We start from the raw sequence: 20,919 nt of genomic DNA, 5'->3' as shown, positions 1-20,919 counted from the left end.
AGAAATTCATGTGTGGATTGGGTACACAGTGAAAGACACCAGAGCGGAGTTAAGAATGCAAAAAAAAAATGGAGGAATGCCTTGAAAGATAAAGAGGGCAGGGAGTACAGTGGGGAGAGAAAGCTATAAGACTCAACTGCAGGTCTGACATCTGTGAAAGGAGATAGAAAAGAAAGGTAGATACACAACAAGAGCCTCAGTCTTCAGTGCAGCTCTGAGAAATTCTTGACCGACTCTCGAAGAGCCTGGCCTCAACTCAAACCTGTTGGTGGATTTGGAAGTCACTGAATCTGGAGACTGTCAGCTAGCTGATCAATAAGCTCTTTCTTGAAGGGAGATCCAAGTGACATACCATCTTTGCTGTCATGGTCCCCATTCATGTTTTTCATACACTTTTGGGGTATAACTGCTCAAGTGTTCAGTGGGCCTGTTTTCCTGAGGGTAAACTAAGAAGAGGGAGGTTAATAGGAGTGAGTATGTCACCATTCCTGCAGTGGCTTTGGAATCACAACTGGTAATCATTGTTTTCATTTTTCACTATCCATATTAACTCCACTTACCTCAGCTATCATCTCTGCTGGTCTCAATGATTTGTGTGGTGGTGTAAGCCAAGTCCTCATTCCTGAGGTTTCTGAACCACTGGTAACCAATACTTTTCTCAAGCCAGGGTTGCTGCACTTGCCATTTACAGCCACAATTTGGGCAATGGAGTGGCAGTGGTCATCCAAGTTGGTCAACTGAATTCCACACATAGTCCTTTTTGATCCCATTGTTTTAAAAAAAATTCTACCTCTTCCTGTTGATCAGGGTCAATTACCCCTGCCAAGATAAGTGAGTCTTCTTATTGATTGCTATTCCTGGGATGAAGGAGTCCAAAGTTTCACATGTTACCTTTTACTTGTAATCAATATGACTCTTGCAAGCATATGCTTTACTTGTTACCAGTACCTCTAAGGCAGCGGCAGCAGAGTCCAGAGATTCATGGACAGGAAGCACAAAGATCCCAGTGGTATATTGGAAGGGATGACTTGTGAGACCACTCCTGTCACAGAGCAGTGTGTTATTCCTATTGGGGATGCAGACATATGGGGTCTCTGATTCACTGTGTATCAAGCATCCTGAAGATGATATCTCTTGCAGAGAAGTGCCTCTGAGCTGGTGCTTTGGCTGTGCCCTCAGCAGGTCATTCCAGAATTCTAGAAGGCTATCAGATTCTGGCTGGTCCTGTATGTGATACAAAAAGTATACCCCATGGTTATGGACCCATTCCTGCAACTTGTTTGCTATGAAGTCGGTCCTGTAGTCAGATGATATGTAGTGGTATTCCATGCTTGTGGGTCAGGTACAAGTAAGTTCCTGGATAGTGATGGTGTTTAATACTTTGCTGGATGAAATTACAAACTAAAAATAGGTGTCTCTTCCTGTGACAATGAACCACTGGCCCTTCAAGAATGGAGAACGGAAGGTACCTAATGTACTTAAGGTGCCACCAAGTGAAAATCAATAGACATATTCGGGGGATCTCATTGATCTTTGTTGCTGGCTAATTGGAGATTTAAAGATGAAAGTTACTAGATGGGCCTTGGTAAGTGGGGTCAATGTTTTGGACTCATGCACATCTCCACCATAATGGCCACTCTACTCATGAGCCCATTGTGTCTTTATGAATTGGCTGGAGGCAAAGGCTGGCTAACATTAAATGACTGAGTCATTCTATCTATTTGGTGATTTAATGCCTATTCCATGGTGGATGCTTTGTAGTGGGGAAAAAATAAGTGACATAAAGATCTTCACTTTACATGTACATTTCTAAGTATCCATCACATACCACATGCCTTCTTACTCCAGTCATTCTATACTTATTCAAAGTCCCTGAGTTCATGTACATTCTCAACTTAGGCTACTCTTCCTTCCACATAAATTTCACTCAAAGCTCTGTCCACTAAGAAGATTTTCATTATTTCTTTCAAAGTCATAACTTAATGTCACTGTACTACACATTTTCAGCTTTCACTGGCTTCCAGTTTTCACTGGCTTATGAACCCAACCTATCTCCAAATGGAGCTCACACTCTGATTTCAGCCTTCTTTAGCTGGATATACAGGATCTGCTTATATGGCCATAAATGTGAGCTAATTCATACATATTTCTAAGAGCAAGTAGTAGCATTGTAGTATTGTCTCATTTCAAATCCTGCCATCACCCTAGCTTCACCTCCTCCAGCAAGTACCCTTTTAAGAAGTGGAAATCTGACCTGTAGTTTTATAGTGACCAATTCAGCGATCTAGTCAATATTTATTAGCCTTTAAGCGAAAAAGCCAATATCCACCAGGACTGATTTATCCTAGGGTCCAAATATTCCTTTTTAAAATTTGTATATGTATTGCCAAATTTTGTCAGGTTTTTTTCCAAAGTGAATCTCGTCTAAATTCAGTATTTTTTTCTGATCTCTGCAAACAAGAATACTACAGTGACACAAAGGTTCTTTTGGCTATACTTCTTAAAGAGACAACCATCTAGAGAGAAAAAAAGAAAAACCCACTTATGCACAACTGGCCATTATTTGAGCCATGATCTCTGTCATCCAGTATTACCATTTTCATCAGATGTGATTAAAAACTAATTCAAACTTTTCCTAAATCAATCACCCACAATGGGTGTATGCCTTTCTAAGAATAAAAAGATACAGCAGAGTGTACTAAATATTTTTGTCCTAGAAGATTCATTTTTTTAATAAGAAAACATTTCTGAAGCCTTTATTTACAAAAGCTTTAAAAACAAATAATACCCTCTGTTTTGTAAATAATGTTTTATTTAAAAAGGACCACCCAGTTACAGCATTGTAATATCATGAATAAAGAATGTACAGGGGAAACAGACCAATGTGGCTGACATTTGAAGATCTGCTAATGTTACTGATTGAAGTGTAGATAATACACATCATAACTTGTAGTCCATCATTTCAGGGTAGAGCTAATGAATACCAAAAAGTCTTCCCACGCATGCTCTGGTCTGGTCACGTATTCTGCATGGCTAAATATTTCACAGTCTCTTTTGTCAACATATATATAAAATAGATTGCAAAGATATACACAAAAAATAAACAAGCATTACACTCCTCAGGTAATTTTATCAGATATATTAGTATTTTGCTGTTTTGCACCAAATCTATCCGTTATTTATCTTTGTATCAATGATGAAAGCACAATTTTTGTTTTCTAATTTAATTTGATACAAAGTACACCTAAAAATTTGCTGTCTTTGGACTTTAATGGAATTGATTTGTGGAATCAACAAATCAAGAGCATCATAAGCATGGCTATAAAATTTAAAAAAAATAAGTGTAAGCAGTCATGGAAAAAAGAAGAGGCAGATCAAAGGAAGTGTGCTACCATAAAACAACTGCAGCTTCAACATCTTGGATACCAGTTTCCTGGCAGATACTCAAAATCTAATCACAAGGGAATTTTTCCTGAAGGGTGTAAAGCTGGCTTGAAAAGTTCTTCAGTCACAGAGCAGCCTACAAATGCCAATTAGAAACTGACAGACACTAGATGTGCTTGGAAGATTAAACACTACGTACAGAAACAGCAGTTACTAAGCTCCTCAGTAGTTTCTTTTCTTTTTTTTTTTTTTAATGTTAGTCTTGCTGAATCAACCATGTGTATAATGTATGTGTCATATTCTGTGGGTCAAAAACAAGTAAATACTGTATAAAGTTGGCAGATGGTCATTTTTCCAGCTAAAAGCAAGAAAAACCAAAATTTCTGATAAAACAGAGGATTTGAGTCAGAGTCACGCTGTAAAGTGCACAACTGATGGTCCACAATCTCAAATAGCTAAAACTCCTGCAGAATGGAAGGGAGAGACATGAAACAGGGAAATAAATTACAGTCAGTGCTAGTTAATTTAGGAAAGGGGAAAAACAAACCAACCCCAAGTAGGTAAAGTTTATCAAAATATTCAATATGATGTAGCTTTCTGAACTTTCACACACACTTGCTAACAAGTATATTAAGTTAAGGCCAAATTTAATATGAATGCTTTTCTATTTATTAAGGTCTGAAATAGGAATGATCATATTTAGTATTGAAAAGCAGAAAAAATGGTCTGTGAAAGGAAAAACAAGATATTGTCTATTGTTCAAGGGATCCAACCAGAGATAAAACCTATATGCAAGCAAGTGTGAAGCTCAAATAAAATAAAAGGGCTATTTCATGTCATGACTGCTTGTTGGCCTCCTCTTCATATGCATTCCCTGTGCCATTCTGTACATAGGATGAACCAGAACCAAGGCCATACAAATGACCACAATGTTTGGCATCATCAATATGATCTTCAAAGAACATTTCTCTCATTTTGAAAAAGGCCATTCCTGTAAGCAGTGAATCAGATCCTGCCTGATGTTGTGGTCCTATCCATTCCAGCTCTAACTGCTCAGCAACTTCCTGTAAACCATCTTTGAGATTTTTGCAGCTCTTCATGAGGTACTTCACATCATAAATGACAGGAAAAAACAATCGAAGGATCTCAAAGAAGTCAAGTTCTTCTTCAGGCAAGTTAGAGTTGGTCAGGATTTTGATTAAATAGCCAAAGTCATAACCACTAGGAAATGATAACCATTTGACCTCTTCACAGAGGACTATTCCAGATGTCATAAGAAGTTCTGCAAAGTACTGGGTCTCAATTCCCTCCTCTTCATGTTTTTTAAACTGGATACCAGATGTTGTTAGTAGCACTGTAGAGTCCTGGGCATACATGTCCTCTGTCGAATTAAATTTAAAATTAAACTGCCACGTTGAAGTTCCTGGAGGATATTCTCCTTGCTCATTCATAAATGTCAATCCTAGCTGAATTATCTTGAACAAGTCTACATTACACCTGCAAGAGTTGGTACTGATAGTCAGCATTGCTTCTGAATTTTCCAATGGGCCTTGCAACCACACCTGGGAACTCCGTGTCCATAGCAACGTAATTATATTTTTGGATAACTTGACAAATTTTCTCCATCTCTTCATCCAGGTTGCAAGCCCAAACTTCACAGATTCTTTGGCTATGATCTACAGTTGCTGCTGGCATAGTGAGGGCACAAGGAGTCTAGATGCCAAGCATCAAAATATTTTACTTAATAGGAGATTTGTTTCATAAAATCATTCATCCTTTATCTGTGTACTTGTGTCGCTGAGCTTGCGCTCCTCCTCTTCCTTCTCGCCATAGAGACAGCACCTGGCGGCGGTGGTGGTGGCGGTAGCAGCAGCGGTAGCGGGTGCCCCATAGAGCCTTCTAGCCCAGCAAGGGGGAAAGGGGAGTCCGGAGCTGCCACTGCACTGCGCTGCACAGTTGCTTATCGAACGTCCTAGAAAATTCAGTTTAAAGTACTTACAGAAGGAAGAATCAGACCCTATAACTTGGGCAGAGGAAACTGAAGATGTATTTACTTATTTAAAAGTAGTCACTGTTCAAGCCACCCTCTATAGTATTTCCAAACTGTTAAGACAATGTTAACAACAGGAAAACATGGCATGACTTTGGAAGTACTTACATAAAAACATTGACCCTATGAGCCCTATTTACCCTATTTACGATTAGCAGGTTCCTCAATGCAGTGGCTTGAGGGGTTCCTTCTTGCTTCACAGCTTTTGTAGCAGTAGCTAAATAAATCCATTCATTGACTTAATCTTCAATCACTGATTTTATATGTTCTGCATTCTATGGAAACTCTGGTTTATACAACAAAACATAATATTTGTCAACAGAAAAATTAACATTATGAAAAACTCTTCTGACTGAAGTTCATGTTTCTATACATTGACATAGCATCCTCAAGCTTGCAATCCTCTCCTTGTTTCCTAATCATGGGAATTGTACATGCAATACTAAACACTTTTCTGTGCTCTAATTGCACTTGACTGATATTGTCTTGAAGAATTCTGACCTTTTGTGTTTCACTAATGTTTCTTGTCTCGGAAAATTCTAAAGGGGATTTATACTCTAGATGTGCAGTGATTCTCATTCCTTTATTCTATATATATATGTTTTTTTGACTCTTCTCCTTTTCCTGGTGTTGGTTCTACTCAAGTGGTTAGGCTAATATGTCATTGTGAGAAGGTATTGTTTCTGCTGATGCTAGATATGTAACTGTAATAGTTTGCAATTTTGTTATTCATTCCTGATACTTTCAAGGACTTCAAATGCTACCACCCCCTACCCCCACCCCCAATTCTGTGCTGCTCCACCAGAATGCCTATGAGTCAATGGTGAAAATGAAAACATGCAATAATGGATACCCTCAATCTCCCAGGAACAACTTGATAGAACATTGTGCATTCCTTATGATTTCTGAACTTTTAATGTTCTGCCCACTTCCTTCTTTCTCGGACAAAGTATTCACAAGGTTCCCCTGTGTACCTATCTGCAGTAGGCTCTCCGGGACCTTATACTTCCTTTCCTGTGCTGCCTCCTGCTGAGGGATTTGCTTTGATGAATTCAGTGTGATAGAGCTCCCAGGGTCAGCCCTAGTTCTCCAGGTGTTCTAAGCTGACAGCCTCACACTGTACCAGTCCTTCTCATAAAAGACACTTAAAAAAGACTCCCCTGGGAGGTCCTTTATTTCTCTGTATTCATTTTCTTCTGAAGAGGTTTCTCATGGGATATGATTTACCATTTTTCTGTCTGACCTACCTAAAAAATAGTTATGCTCTACTGAGAAAAGGGAGCAGAGGACTTGGGATTTCTGACATGATAAGTCATTCTGGGTTCATCAGAAATGCTTCTGTGTATCTAGAAAGAAATTCAGCCATTAAAAAGAAGTCACACATTCCCTTGCCCCAATCTCTTTTCTGGAAATTAAGGGAGAAAACTTCATTGACATATTTCTATCAATTCAAAATCAATTATTTGCTTTCCTAGAGCAATTTGGGAGTAGGGGGATGAATGAGTGAAGGCGTCTCATAGAAGTTGGCCAAAAATAATGCAGTTCTCTCGCTATTGGGAATATGTCTGTGGAATGCATGATATTTTAGTTTTTTCTCTCTCTCTACATGATCCCAACAAACATTCTGAATTCTGAAGACAAAACTATTTTGGATTTTATATAAGTATTTTCTGATTTTTCTGGTAAGTCATATTGGTCCAAAATGGTAAGTTGAGATCTTTCACTTAGAAATTTAAAATAAAATAATTTATAAATGACTTAACTTCCAAGATGGTTCCCTCTATTTTTTTCTTTCTAATAATGGAGCAAGAGTGATACTTGTGGGTTGGAAAGACCACTGATTCAGAGGCATAAGATCTTGGCTTCATCACAACCTCAAACTATCCTAACAGAATGTGGCTTTATTCCTTTCCAGAATTTGATTACACAGGATGAAGCTGAACTCTTTGATATATCAGTTCTGTGAATCCTTCATTCTCCAATCTGTGGCTTGCCTGCTTTAATCAGAAAATCTCTTAGAAAAACCTCAATGAGAACTCTAGTAACAAACAGTACCCCATAGTTGTCCATGGTTGTTACAAGAAATATAAAATGTAATACTGAAAAAAAAATAGATTTGGGGTAAGAAGTGAATTTTTTCCATTTCATATTTTCAGAGTATTTGAGTGTCCTTTAATAAGTAATTTCCCCAGTCTGCACATGAGTTGCAATTATTCAGTTCATTCAACTAACAATTTTTAATTAGTACTATGCATATAGCTCTGTTCAAAGTGTGTATAATCTATACTTAAACAATAATCCCTGTCTTTGTAGAAGTTACATGTTGGTGGTAGAAACACACAGTAAAAAATAGACCTGATAAAGAAGAAAATACTGTAGAATGTTAGCATGTAAGTGTTAAGGAAAAACAAAAACAGATGGATTAAGTGGGAACCTGGGATATTGCAACAGGGATTAAGTATGGAGTAATAAATAAGGTAATTGGAATAGACTTTTTGAGAAACTGGGATTTGAGCAAAGTCTTTGAAGGTGGTTAGGAATTTAGCCAAACTGTTTTCTGGTGGAAGAGCATTACAACAAAGGAAAGAGGGAAGAGCTAGAGTTAAGGTTCTCAAGCTGGAGCCAAAGGCATGATTTAGAACAGCAGAGAGGCTGATGTGCTAGCATGGCTGAAACTGAGTGAGTAAAGGTGAGAGTAGTGGTAGAGAACGTGAAAATGATAATTGGAGCCCAGATCATATAGGTCCTTGTAGGCTATTTTAGAACTCTAGCTCTTACCAGTATGGAAATAGGAAGCCATGGCAGGTGTTATTCACTTATGAACAGGAGGAAAATGATTCAGACCTTTCAATATCCTTTTTTGTTTTCCCATTCTCATGAGATTACCAAAAATTTGCTTATTTTCTCACCCCCTAGATCCCATGCCTTTTAAAATGAGCTAATACCTAAGGAGAAAAGTAACATAGAATGCTGGACTTACTTCAGTGTATGTCCGCTTTATCCAGGATCTTTGTCTCTGAAATCCTGGCCTCTTTGCTAATTCTATAATACTTTCTTAAATATATATTAAATATTCTAATTTTTCTAGTTTTAAAAGTGCAGTTGTTTCAACACAGGCTCATCTGTCATAGCTGAAAGCAAGATTCTCTATTTCTCCTTAGAGAGAGTGGAGGGTTGACTTAGATTTGCTCTTTATTCTGAATGCTGATGCTTTCTTGTGGTTGTATAATTACAGGTTTTGTCTCACCACCCATTTGTCTGACATACATTAGTTACTTGTGAACTTCTCAATTATGCTGTAGAAATCCCCAATGGTTAGGAGATTCTTTATCTTTAGGGAAAGCTGGACTCGAGAACCTTTTGTTTAATCCAGTTGTAAGATTTAGTGATTCCAAGGCTTTAAAATACTGAATGCATCAAATTTTTATTGAACTTCTAAAATTTATGATTCTGATTTTCTGTTTGATACCTGTAAGATTTAAAGCATTTCTCAGCCATTAAACATTCTTCTGAATAAAATTGCTACAGGTTCTATGTTTACTATATTATTTTTCATTCTTTAATGGAGACCTAGAAAAGTGGTTAAATCATAATAGGATTTTACATATGACAGTGTTTTCTAAATATACAAAAATTGTAAATAGAGGCTTATGCAGTTGAAGAGCCAATGACTCTGCTTCTACATCTGAGTCATCTTACAGCATCAGAGTTTTCAAATTTAATCAGGATGCTGGTTCAGTTTTTCCATTAGTGATGTCTTTTGAGAGCATCCCTTAGTGAGATACTTTTGGGCCTCTCACCAAAAAAATATTTATAAAAACCAAACAATTTTATTCCACAAGTTCTTACTAGAATTTCCTGATCTTTAGAATTTTGTGGGATCATTCCCTGCCCATGTTCAGATTCAGCCATTCCAATCATTTACGTTAACTGATCTTGTCACTAAAGTTTACGTTTCTTAGTTTGCTTTAAGAAGACTATGAGAAGTGCTGGGACTACCCATTTCTTATCATGCTAAATTTGAGGCAAAGAAGGTTAAATATGTATACTACAGCATGCTGGAGCATAGTTTGCTGGGCAAAACTCCTGGACACATAAGCAGTAACAGGTGTCCAAGTTCTCTGTTGGGCATTGGATTTTAAGACAGTGCAGAGATTTTGGAAGGCCATATGTATCTCTTCCCCCCAGGAGAGATACTTCAACCCCTGAGCATGAGATTATGCTAAGGAAAAGCTAGTGCTTCCAATAATCAGCAACTGGATTCCAAGCTTAGCAGCTTAAGCAGAATTAGGTCGTAAAACAGTAGCTTGATTTTTCTACTCAGCATTCATGTTTGGTGAATACCAGTCTCTCCACTGGCATGATACATAATCAGGGGACTGAGTTTGAAGCATTGTGGTTTTGTAGGATTGGTTGCCCTAAGAACTCAGTGCTGCTAGTTTACATGGAGCTCTACAGAATGTTAATTACTTACTTCAGAGGCTAACTTCAAGTCTAGAACTATTATCAGAACCCAACAAGGCTGCTGGATAGATTGATTTATCCAGGCCCTTTCCCAAGGATATCTGTGTAGCCCTACTATCTATCATGGATTAATAGCCAAAGACCTGAATGTCTTAGATCCACTTCCAGGAGTACATATAGAACACTATATGGATGATATTTTGTGAACATTTGTAGACACAAGTCTTTTACAGAAAAGCTACAGAGAGAGAGTATGGAAACACCTCCAGAGAAAGGATGGAGATCTCTAAAAAGTTAAATTGTAGTCCTATCAGAGGCCATCAGAAACTTTAATAAAGCATCCACCAAGGGAGGTGAACCAGCCAGCCTTAAATTGGATCCTTGCAGCACCAACCCTTGTTCAAACCATGGGAGTATGAAAATGGAGAGGAGAGACCTAGAGCCAGGAGCAAAATGCTACCTTAGATGGGTTAACACTACAAACTCCTCTCCCTATCACCCCAGGTCCTGGAATAATACTTTGGGGACTGGCGCTATCACTCCGGGATCTACTGTATTTCCCCTAATGGCACACAGTGGTTATATGGCACAAACGTGACCATGCTACCCCTAGGAGGATACTATCTTGGCTTTCCCTGGATGCAATCCAGATATCAAACACAATCCCAGTGTGCTGGTTTGTATATATTATGTCCCCCAGAAAAAGCCATATTCTTTAATGCAATCTTGTGGGGGTAGACATATTAGTGTGGTTAGGTTGGAACATATTAGTTCAGTATTTCAATGGAGGTGTGGCCACACCTATTCAGTGTGGGCCTTGATTAGTTTACTAGGGCCTTATATAAGCTCAGACATAAGGAGCTCACTGTGGTAGCTGAGACAGACATTTTGAAGAAGGCCATTGGAAGCTGATGCAGACATTTTGGAGAACGCCATTTTGAAATGCAACCTGGGAGCAAGCAGACACCAGCCACATGCCTTCCCAGCTAACAGAGGTTTTCCAGATGCCAATGTCCTTTCTCCAGTGAAGGTACCCTTTGTTGATGGATACTTTATGGCCTTAAGACCATAACTGTGTAACCAAATAAACCCCCTTTATAAAAGCCAGTCCATTTCTGGTGTTTTGCATTCCAGCAGCATTTGCAAACCGGAACAGCCAGTGACCTTAAATGAGTCTGTTTGGAGAGGGAAATGGAGCAAGTCTGTATTCTCTTGCAGTCAGCCTTGGATTTCCCCAGTTGGTTCCTCTTTTCTTCTGCCCATTTCTCTGGAATCCTGTGGAATTGGACAGTTGTTATGTCCCACAGAAACAGTGTAAGACTTGTCCCATGAGACAAAATAGGGGATGACCCAACCAGTACTTCCCAATAGCATCTTACAACAGGGCCAGTTAAATTCCAGAGGAAAGAGGCATTAAATGCTAGGGTGATCAGTCCAAACCATGTAGTAGGGAAACTTACAGAGATCTGCAGCCACCTTGTTAGGGACAGTGAGATGGCAAGAAGATCACTCAAGTATATCTGAGGCCATGGCAGCTGTTCTTCAGATTATTGATGGTTGAGGCACAAAGTTAGCTAAGTGCCAGGGAATTGTGTGAAAATTGTGGGAAAACATTTTGGAATGTGCTCTTTTCCCAAAATAAGATGTGCTTGGGTCAGGCAGCATTCAAGGTTTAGCAGCCAAAGTTCAGCATGCTTCTAAGGAGGTATAGAGAGGGATGCCTGAGAAGGGGACTAGGGGCAAGGTCAATCCTAGGTCTGGTAAGAGATGCTGTATGTATCACACAAGTATATATAGGATATATACTTTATATTGTCATAGATAATTTGAAAATAAAATTTTCATAACAATAATATACCTAAAGTATAAAGAACTAAAAGTAAGAATATTTTCAAGAAATTTTTGGCATAATTTTAAAATATATTGGAGGAATTAATGAAGCTTTTAATAAAAAGAAAATTCCAAGTTCATTGACATAAAAAGTTAAAATTGTAAGATTTGGTAGTTCTCCCCTAATTCTTCTCTATTTCCATGACATTTCAATCAAAATATCAAGAAGTTTCTTCAGAAAATTTGACAAATTCACAAAAGTCAATTTAAATATCTTTAAATATCTACTTAAAACAGTAAAGAGAAGATGATTCAAGAAATTTTGAAGAACAACTATGATAGTGACCCTCACTGTACTAGATACCATGGCCTACAATAAATTTATGGTAATTACATCAGTGTGTTATTGGATCAGTGAAAACCACAGACAACTAGAAATATTAAGTCATATATTACATATATGCAAATGATGCCATTTTAATTTTGTAGAGAAGGATGAAATAGTCATTAAAATGCATTGGACTAATTGGCTTTTCATAGGAAAAGAAAGCATTTTATTTCAGCACCATAATGGTGAAAAAAAAAACAAACAAACTTCCAATATGCCAAATCTTGAACTTTTTGTAACAAAGTCATCTGTATTTAGGTGGCTATTACATCATTTTCCTACTTTTCTAAATATTTTACATTAAAGAATTAAAAATGTTAAAATATTTTTCATAAAATATTAATTTGTACATCAAATTGTAATGATGTAGACAGGTACTATTTTTGCATTAATGAATACAGGAAAGAGTCATATACTGTGTTGGTTTGGAACAGAAAATCATGTTCTTACAACTAATCCATTCCTGTGGGTATAAACCTATTGTAAATAGGACTTTTTGATGGGGTTACCTCAGTTAAGGCATGGCCCAGGATAGGCCTTAATCCTCTTATTGGAGTCTTTTATAAAAGAATGTAATTCAGACAAAGAAAAAAATAGCTAGGGAAGCAAGAAACTGAAATCAATTAAAACCAAAATAGAAGGGAGAGACCAGCAGATTCCACCATGTACCTTGCCATGTGACAGAGGAGTCCAGGATCATTAGCAGCTGGTCTTCAGAAAGAAAGCATTGTTTTGATGATGACTTGATTTGGACTTTTTCACAACCCCAAAATGGTAAGCTTGTAAGCTAATAGATTCTCATTGTTAAAAGCCAAAGCATTTATAGCTCTTAATGCTTACTTTAACAAAGAAAAAAAAAGACTTCAAATCAGAGACCTAACCTCAAAACTGGAGGAACTAGAAAAGAAGAGAAAACTAAACACAAAGTGAGCAGAAGGAAGGAAATAACAAAGATTAGAGCAAAGATAAATGAAATAGAACACAAAAGACAATAGGGTTAATCAAAGAAACCAAAAGTTCATTCTTTGAAAAGGTCAAATAAAATTGACAAACCTTTAGCTAGACTGACAAAAGAAGAGAGACGATCCAAATAACTAAAATCAGAAATGAAAATGATGGCATTACTACTAACCCCGCTGAAAAAAAATAAATATAAGAGGATACTATAAACAACTGTATGCCAATTAATTAGATAATGGAAATGAATGGACAAATTCTTAGAAAAACAAACTACCTACACTGACTCAAGAAGAAATACAAAATCTCAACAAAACAATTACTAGTAAAGAGATTGAATCAGTCATGAAGAAACCTCCCAACAAAGAAAAGGCCAGGACCAGATAGTTTCACAAGGGAATTCTATCAAACATTCCAAGAAGACTTAACTCCAACTCTGATGAAATGCCTCCACAAAATTGAAGAGGAGGAATACTGCAAACCCAGATAAAGATATCACAAGAAAAGAAAAATACAAAGCAATATCTCTTATGAATATATATGTGAAAATCCTCAACAAAATACTAACAAACTGGATGTGACAGCATATTAAAAGTGGAATTTATTGCTGGGATGCAAGGTTGGTTCAACATAAGAAAATCAAATAATGTAAAACACCACATTAAAATAATGAAGGACAAGATGGTGGCATAGAGAGGAGTGGAAGCTAAGTAGTCCCCCTGGAACAACTACAAAAAAACAGAAACAACTAGTAAATAATCCAGAATAACTGCGGGGGGACAAACGAGACCATCCACTCATCATACACCAACCTGAATTGGGAGGAATGCCCAAGAACACAGCATAAAATCTGTAAGTAAAACCTGCGGAACCAAGTCGTGAGACCCCCTCCCCCAAAGCCTCATGGTGCCAGAGAGAAGCTCTCTCCCAGCAAGCGAATACAGCTCAGCTGAGCTCCAACTGGGGTTTTAAGTAGCGAGTGTGAACTGCTCACTACAGGTACGCATCCCCAAAAACACAGAGGCTTTGGGTGACGACTGACCTTGGAGAGCCGGAGGGTCGCCTTGGACTGGGTCTGAAGGGGACTATCTGTTTCTTTTTCGGCTCAGTGGAGAAAGCCCCAGTCATATTAAGTTTCCAGGGCTGTGACTCGGGGAAGGGTGGAGACAGCACAAGCAGAGAGAGCGAGACCATTGAAATGCTAATGACCTCCACCTGGGGGCTCTGTCTTCTCTAGGAGGAAAGGGGTGGGGCCCTTTCCATTCAGAACCAGACCCCAGAGCCTGGGGGAACACGGCCATACCTCCTCACACCAGTCAAGAATTATAGGCTAACAGGCGTCACCTGCTGGGCAGAAAAGCACAGTGACCCGAGGCATCAAAGGGTGGCGCAATTTTCTAAGACACACCAGCAGGGAAACCAGATACTGAATATTTCTTCCCTCTGGGACCTGAGCCTGTTCTGGTCTGGGAAAACCTGATTTGGATAACCAAGGAAACCATGCCTAGACAACAGAAAATTACAACCTACACTAAGAAAAACAAAGTTATGGCCCAGTCAAAGGAACAAACGTACACTTCAACTGAGATACAGGAATTTAAACAACTAATGCTAAATCAGTTCAAAAAGTTTAGAGAAGATATTGCAAAAGAGATAGAGGCTGTAAAGGAAGCACTGGACATGTATACGGCAGAAATCAAAAGTTCAAAAAAACAACTAGAAGAATCTATGGAAATGAAAGGCACAACACAAGAGATGGAAGAAACAATGGAAACATACAACAGCAGATCTCAAGAGGCAGAAGAATATACCCAGGAACTGGAGAACAAAACACCTGAAAGCCTACATGCAAAGGAGCAGATGGAGAAAAGAATGAAAAATATGAGCAACGTCTCCGGGAACTCAAGGATGAAACAAAGTACAATAATGTACGTATCATTGGTGTCCCAGAAGGAGAAGAGAAGGGAAAGGGGGCAGAAGCAATAATAGAGGAAATAATTAATGAAAATTTCCCATCTCTTATGAAAGACATAAAATTACAGATCCAAGAAGCGCAGCGTACTCCAAACAGAAGAGATATGAATAGGCCTACACGAAGACACTTAATAATCAGATTATCAAATGTCAAAGACAAAGAGAGAATCCTGAAAGCAGCAAGAGAAAAGTGATCCATTACATACAAAGGAAGCTTCATAAGACTATGTGCGGATCTCTCAGCAGAAACCATGGAGGCAAGAAGGAAGTGGTGTGATATATTTAAGATACTGAAAGAGAAAAACCGCCAACCAAGAATCCTGTATCCAGCAAAGCTGTCCTTCAAATATGAGGGAGATCTCAAAATATTTTCTGACAAACAGGCAATGAGTGACTTTGTGAACAAGACACCTATCCTACAGGAAATACTAAAGGGAGCACTACAGGGTGATAGAAGACAGGAGTGTGTGGTTTGGAACACAATTTTGGGAGATGGTAGCATAACAATGTAAGTACACTGAACAAAGGTAACTATGAATACGGTTGAGAGAGGAAGGTGGGGAGCATGTGAAACACCACAAGAAAGGAGGAAAGATAAAGACTGGGACTGTGTAACTTGGTGAAATCTAGAGTATTCAACAATTGTGATAAAATGTACAAATATGTTCTTTTACGAGGGAGAACAAGCAAATGTCAACCTTGCAAGGTGTTAAAAATGGGGAGGCATTGGGGGAGGGATGCAATCAGCATAAACTAGAGACTGTAACTAATAAAAAAAAAAATAATGAAGGACAAAAACCACATGATCCTCTCGATACAGAAAAGGCATTTGACAAAATCCATTGCTCCCTTTTGATTAAAAAAAAGAAAACACTTGGAACACTAGGAAGAGAAGAAAACTTCCTCAACATGATAAAAGGCATATATGAAAACCCACAACAATAATCTTACTTAATGGTGAAAGGACTGAAAGCTTTCCCTCTAATATTAGGAATAAGTCAAGGATGCCCACTGTCACCACTGTATTTAACATTATACTGCAAGTTCTTGCTAGAGGAATTAGGCAAGAAGAAGAATCAAAAGGCATCCAGCTTGGAAAGGAAGAAGTAAAACTTTCTCAATTTGCAGATGACACGATTCGATATACCAAAAATCCTGACAAATCTACAACCAAGATAGAACTAATAAATGAATTCAACAAAATTGCAGGGTACAAGATCAACACTGCAAAATCAGTGGTGCTTCCATACACAAGTAATGCACAATTGGAAAAAGAAATAAAAAAAAATTCCATTCACAATAGCAACTAAAAGAATCAGATATCTAGGAATAAATCTAACCAAGGATGTAAAGGACTTGTACAGAAAACTACAAACCATTACTAAAAGAAAGCAAAGAAGACCTAAATAAATGGAAGGATATTTTGTGTTCATGGATTGGAAGACTAAATATCATTAAGATGTCAATATTACCCAAAACAATTTACAGATTCAATGCAATCCCATACAAATTTGCAACCTCATTCTTTGCAGAAATGGAAAAGTCAGTCATCAAATTTATATGGAAGGGTAAGGGGCCCTGAATAGCAAAAGCCATCTTGAAAAAGAAGAGTGAAGTTAGAAGATTCATACTTCCTAATCTTAAAACCTATTACAAAAATCCACATAAATGAAAACAGCATGGTACTGGCACAAGGACAAACATACAGACCAATGGAATCAAACTGACAGCTCAGAAATCAATCTTCACATTTATGGCCAACTGATTTTTGACAAGGTGGCAAAGACCACTCAATTGGGTAAGAATTGTCTCTTCAGCAAATGATGCTGAGAAAACTGTATCTGCATTTGCACAAAAAAAAAAGGAGGACCCCTACTTCACACCATATACAAAGATCAACTCAAAATGGATCAAAGACCAAAACAGAAGAGCTTGAATTATCAAACTCCTAGAAGAAATCTTAGGGAATTCTCTTTGGGACCTCATATATGGCAATGGGTTCTTAAACTATACACTCAAAGCACAAGCAACAAATGAAAAAATAGATAAATGGGACCTCATCAAAATAAAAAACGTATGCTCCTCATAGGAATTTACCATGAAAGTAAAATGAAAGCCTACACAATGGGAGAAAATATTTGGAAACCCCATATCTGATAAAGGTGCAACATCCAGAATATATAAAGAAATCCTTCAACTTAACAACAAATAGACAAACAACCCAATTAAAAAATGGACTAAAGAGTTGAATAGACATCTCCAAAGAAGATATACAAATGGCCAGAAAGCACATGAAAAGATACTCAACATCATTAGCCATCAGGGAAATGCAAATCAAAACCACAATAAGACACCATTTCTCACACATTAGAATGGGTGCTATTAAAAAAAATGGAGATAGCAAGTGTTGGATAGGGTGGGAAGAAATACAAATGCTCATTCATTGCTGGTATCAGTGTATGGTGGTGTAGCCACTGTGGAAGACAGTCTGGCAGATCCTCAGTAAACTAAGTATAGAACTACTGTATGAGCCAGCAATCCCACTACTGGGTATATGCCCAAAAGAATTGAAAGCAGGGACTCAAACAGATATTTGCATACCAATGTTTATAGCAGAATTATTCACAACTGCCAAAAGATGCAAGCAACCCAAGTGTCCATCAGCCAATGAATGGATACATAAAATATGTTCTATACATACAATTGTATATTACTCAGCCATAAAAAGGAATGAAGTCCTGTACATGTGACAGCACAGATGGATCTTGAAGACATCCAGTTGAGTGAAATAAGCCAGACACAAAAGGAAAAATATTGCTTGATCTCATAAATTTGAAACAATTAGAATAAGCAAACTCATAGAGTCAGGAGCTAGAATATAGGTTACCAGGGATGGGATAACGATAAGGAATGGAAAGTTATGGCTTAAAATGTACAAGGTTCCTATTTGGAATGATGAAAATGTTTAAGTAATGGATAGAAGTGATGGTAGCACAACCCTGAATGCAATTAATGGCACTGAAACATGTATTTGAATATGATTAAAAGGGAAAATATTATATTGCATAAATGATAATAGAATTAAAAAATTTTAAAAAATCTGTGGAACTACACTACACAAAGAACCCTAAGTTAAACCATGGACTTTAGGTAATAGCACGGTTATAAAAATGTGCTATCATAAATTTTAACAAATGTTCTATATCAGTGCCAGGTGTTGGTGTTGGGATAGTGTATGAGAATCCTGCCTTTTATGCATGATTGTTCTGTAAGCCCACATTTCTAATTTTAAAAGATTTAAAAAAAAAAAAAAAAAAAGAATTGCCAAAGAAGGCTGAAGGCCATGCATTCAGAGGCAAACTTCCCAAGATGTAAAAATGTAAATATAACAATCATATCAGTAGCAAGTATTGAGTTTTGTGTGTTTTATCAACTTTTTTTATTAGAGAAGTTGTAGGTTTACAGAAAAATCATGCAGAAAATACAGTTTCCCATATATCCCCCCTTTATTAATACCATACAGTAGTATAGTACATTTTTTACAATTGAGGGAAGATTATTATAACGGTACTATTAACTGGTTTACAGTAGTGTTGTTTGTATTATACTGTCCTATGGTATTTTATTAAAACTTTTTTCTAGTAGCACACTTACAACCTAAAGTTTCTTCTTTTAACCACACTCAAATATATAATTTCAGTGCTATTAATTACATTCCCAGGTATAATTTGGGTATTCTAAAATACACACATTTTATGATACTACTCATGACTTCTGACAAATGTATACACCTACATAAACACTATCTCATGTACATTCCTCTAAAAAGTTCCCTCCTACCTCTTTGCAATCAAAGACCCTCCCTATATCCCTAAGCCCAAGAAACCACTGGTATGCTTTCTTTCACTAAAGATTAGTCTTACTTCTTCTAGAATTTCATAAAAATTGGATTATACAGTATAATCTCTGGTTTACAGCTAATTTTGCTTAGGAAAATATTTTTTATCTTGATCCAGGCTATTACATGTATCTGTGGTGTATTTCTTTTAAGTGCTTAGTAGTATTCTATCATGAGGATATACCATAATTTGTTTATCCAGCTTCCTCTTGATAGGCATTTAGATTATTTTTATTATTTGAATATGATGTACATATTCATATGTACATGTCTCACATGGGCATATGTTTTCATTTTTCTTGAATAAATGCTTAGTTGTGCATTACTGGTTCATATGATAGATATATATTTATCTTTATAAAAATGGCCAAATTATTTTCCAAAGAGACAGGAACTTTTGATACTCTCAACAACAATGCATGAAGTCCTGTTGCTCTACATCTTCACCAAACCTTAGTAGGATCAGTGTTTTTTAAATTTATTTACTCCTATGCAGTATAATAGTATCTCATTGTCGCTTAACTTTGCATTTCTCCAATGACCATTGATGTTCAGCATGTTTTCATGTGCTTACTTGTCATTCATGTCTTTTCTTTAGTGAAGTGTCTGATCAAATATTTTGTCTATTTTAACTGGATTTTTTGTCCTACAGATTTATTATATATTATAGATAACAGGTTCTTTGTTATATATATATATTTATTTATTTTTTAAAATGCAATTTTATTGAGATATAGTCACATACCATACAATCATTGAAAGTGTACAATCAGTTACAGTATCATCATATAGTTGTGCATTCATCACCACACTCAATTTTTTGAACATTTTCATTACTCCTGTATATATATATATATGTATATATGGATTCTCCATTCTGTTCCAGTGATAGCTGTTTATCTTTAGACCACTATCACACTGTCTTGATTACTATAACTTTATATTAAGTCCTGAAATTAGGCAGTGTACATCCTCTTACTTTTTCTCTTGCAAAATTAATTTGCCTATTAGTCCTTTGCATTTCCATATCAATTGTGAAATCTACTTATCACTTTCTACAAAAATCCTTCTGGGATTTTCATTGGGATTGTGTGATTATACAGATAAATTTGGGGATAACACATCACAAACCTACTGATTCTTCCAATCAATGGCATTTGGAAATTTCTCCATTATTTAGGTTGTCATGGGTTCATCTCTTTATACCTCAAACCTGTGATCTTTGTTCAAAAAGGCCTGACCCTTCTCAGGCCATGATTTAGTTGGTTTGGGCTTTATCAAGTAACCTCTCACTCATGTAAGAGAATAGGGACAGGCAATAGTTTAAAAGTAAAGAGCATTCAAGATAAGAATTCAACTTCAACACATTTTTACTAAAGGAGCACTTAAGGTAAAAGGAACAGGTTCATAATGTAAAAATAAATTGGTACACTACCAAGCCTGGGTTCTTCTGCCCCTTCTAGGTGCAGCTGGATATGAGATCAGAAGACCCCTTAAGTCTAAATTACAGACTATTTAGAGAGCCTTTGATTTAGGATACATTCAATTAAATCATATTCTATTTTTATGTTTGAACTATGGGTGATGGATAGGTGGTGAACCATGGGTGAGTCAAAAAACAAAAGAGGTTATTCACAGCATTATTAGAGATTCAAACTTAACCTTGAATGTTTGCAAAACCTTACTTATAATATTTCTACTAATTAAGCTATGAATTCTGTAAGAGCAATATAATATACCTTTTACTTATATAAAAACTAAAAATTAGAAGAGATTATTTTTTCTTATGTCTAACTTATTAGTATAGTTTTCTTATTTCATTCTATAATTATTTTAGCCATTACATTCATGTCCCTCTCTTCCTCCTTTTCACTAGGGCCTGTTTAGTTTCTCCCTCAGTACATTGTTTTAATATAGGACTTGAAGAATATGAATCATCTGTCCTTGTTATAGTAAGGCCTTTCCACTTTGTGT

General features: G+C 36.9%; 1 pseudogene; it reads right to left on the bottom strand.

Annotated features, from left to right (window-relative positions):
- Positions 1-2,828: 2,828 nt before the first annotated feature.
- LOC119508483 overlaps positions 2,829-20,919 on the bottom strand; it is a 53,786-nt pseudogene continuing 35,695 nt past the window's right edge.

Source organism: Choloepus didactylus, chromosome 13, assembly GCF_015220235.1.
Source record: "Choloepus didactylus isolate mChoDid1 chromosome 13, mChoDid1.pri, whole genome shotgun sequence".
NCBI classification, from domain to species: domain Eukaryota; kingdom Metazoa; phylum Chordata; class Mammalia; order Pilosa; family Megalonychidae; genus Choloepus; species Choloepus didactylus.
This window is presented reverse-complemented; position numbering and strand designations above follow the sequence as displayed.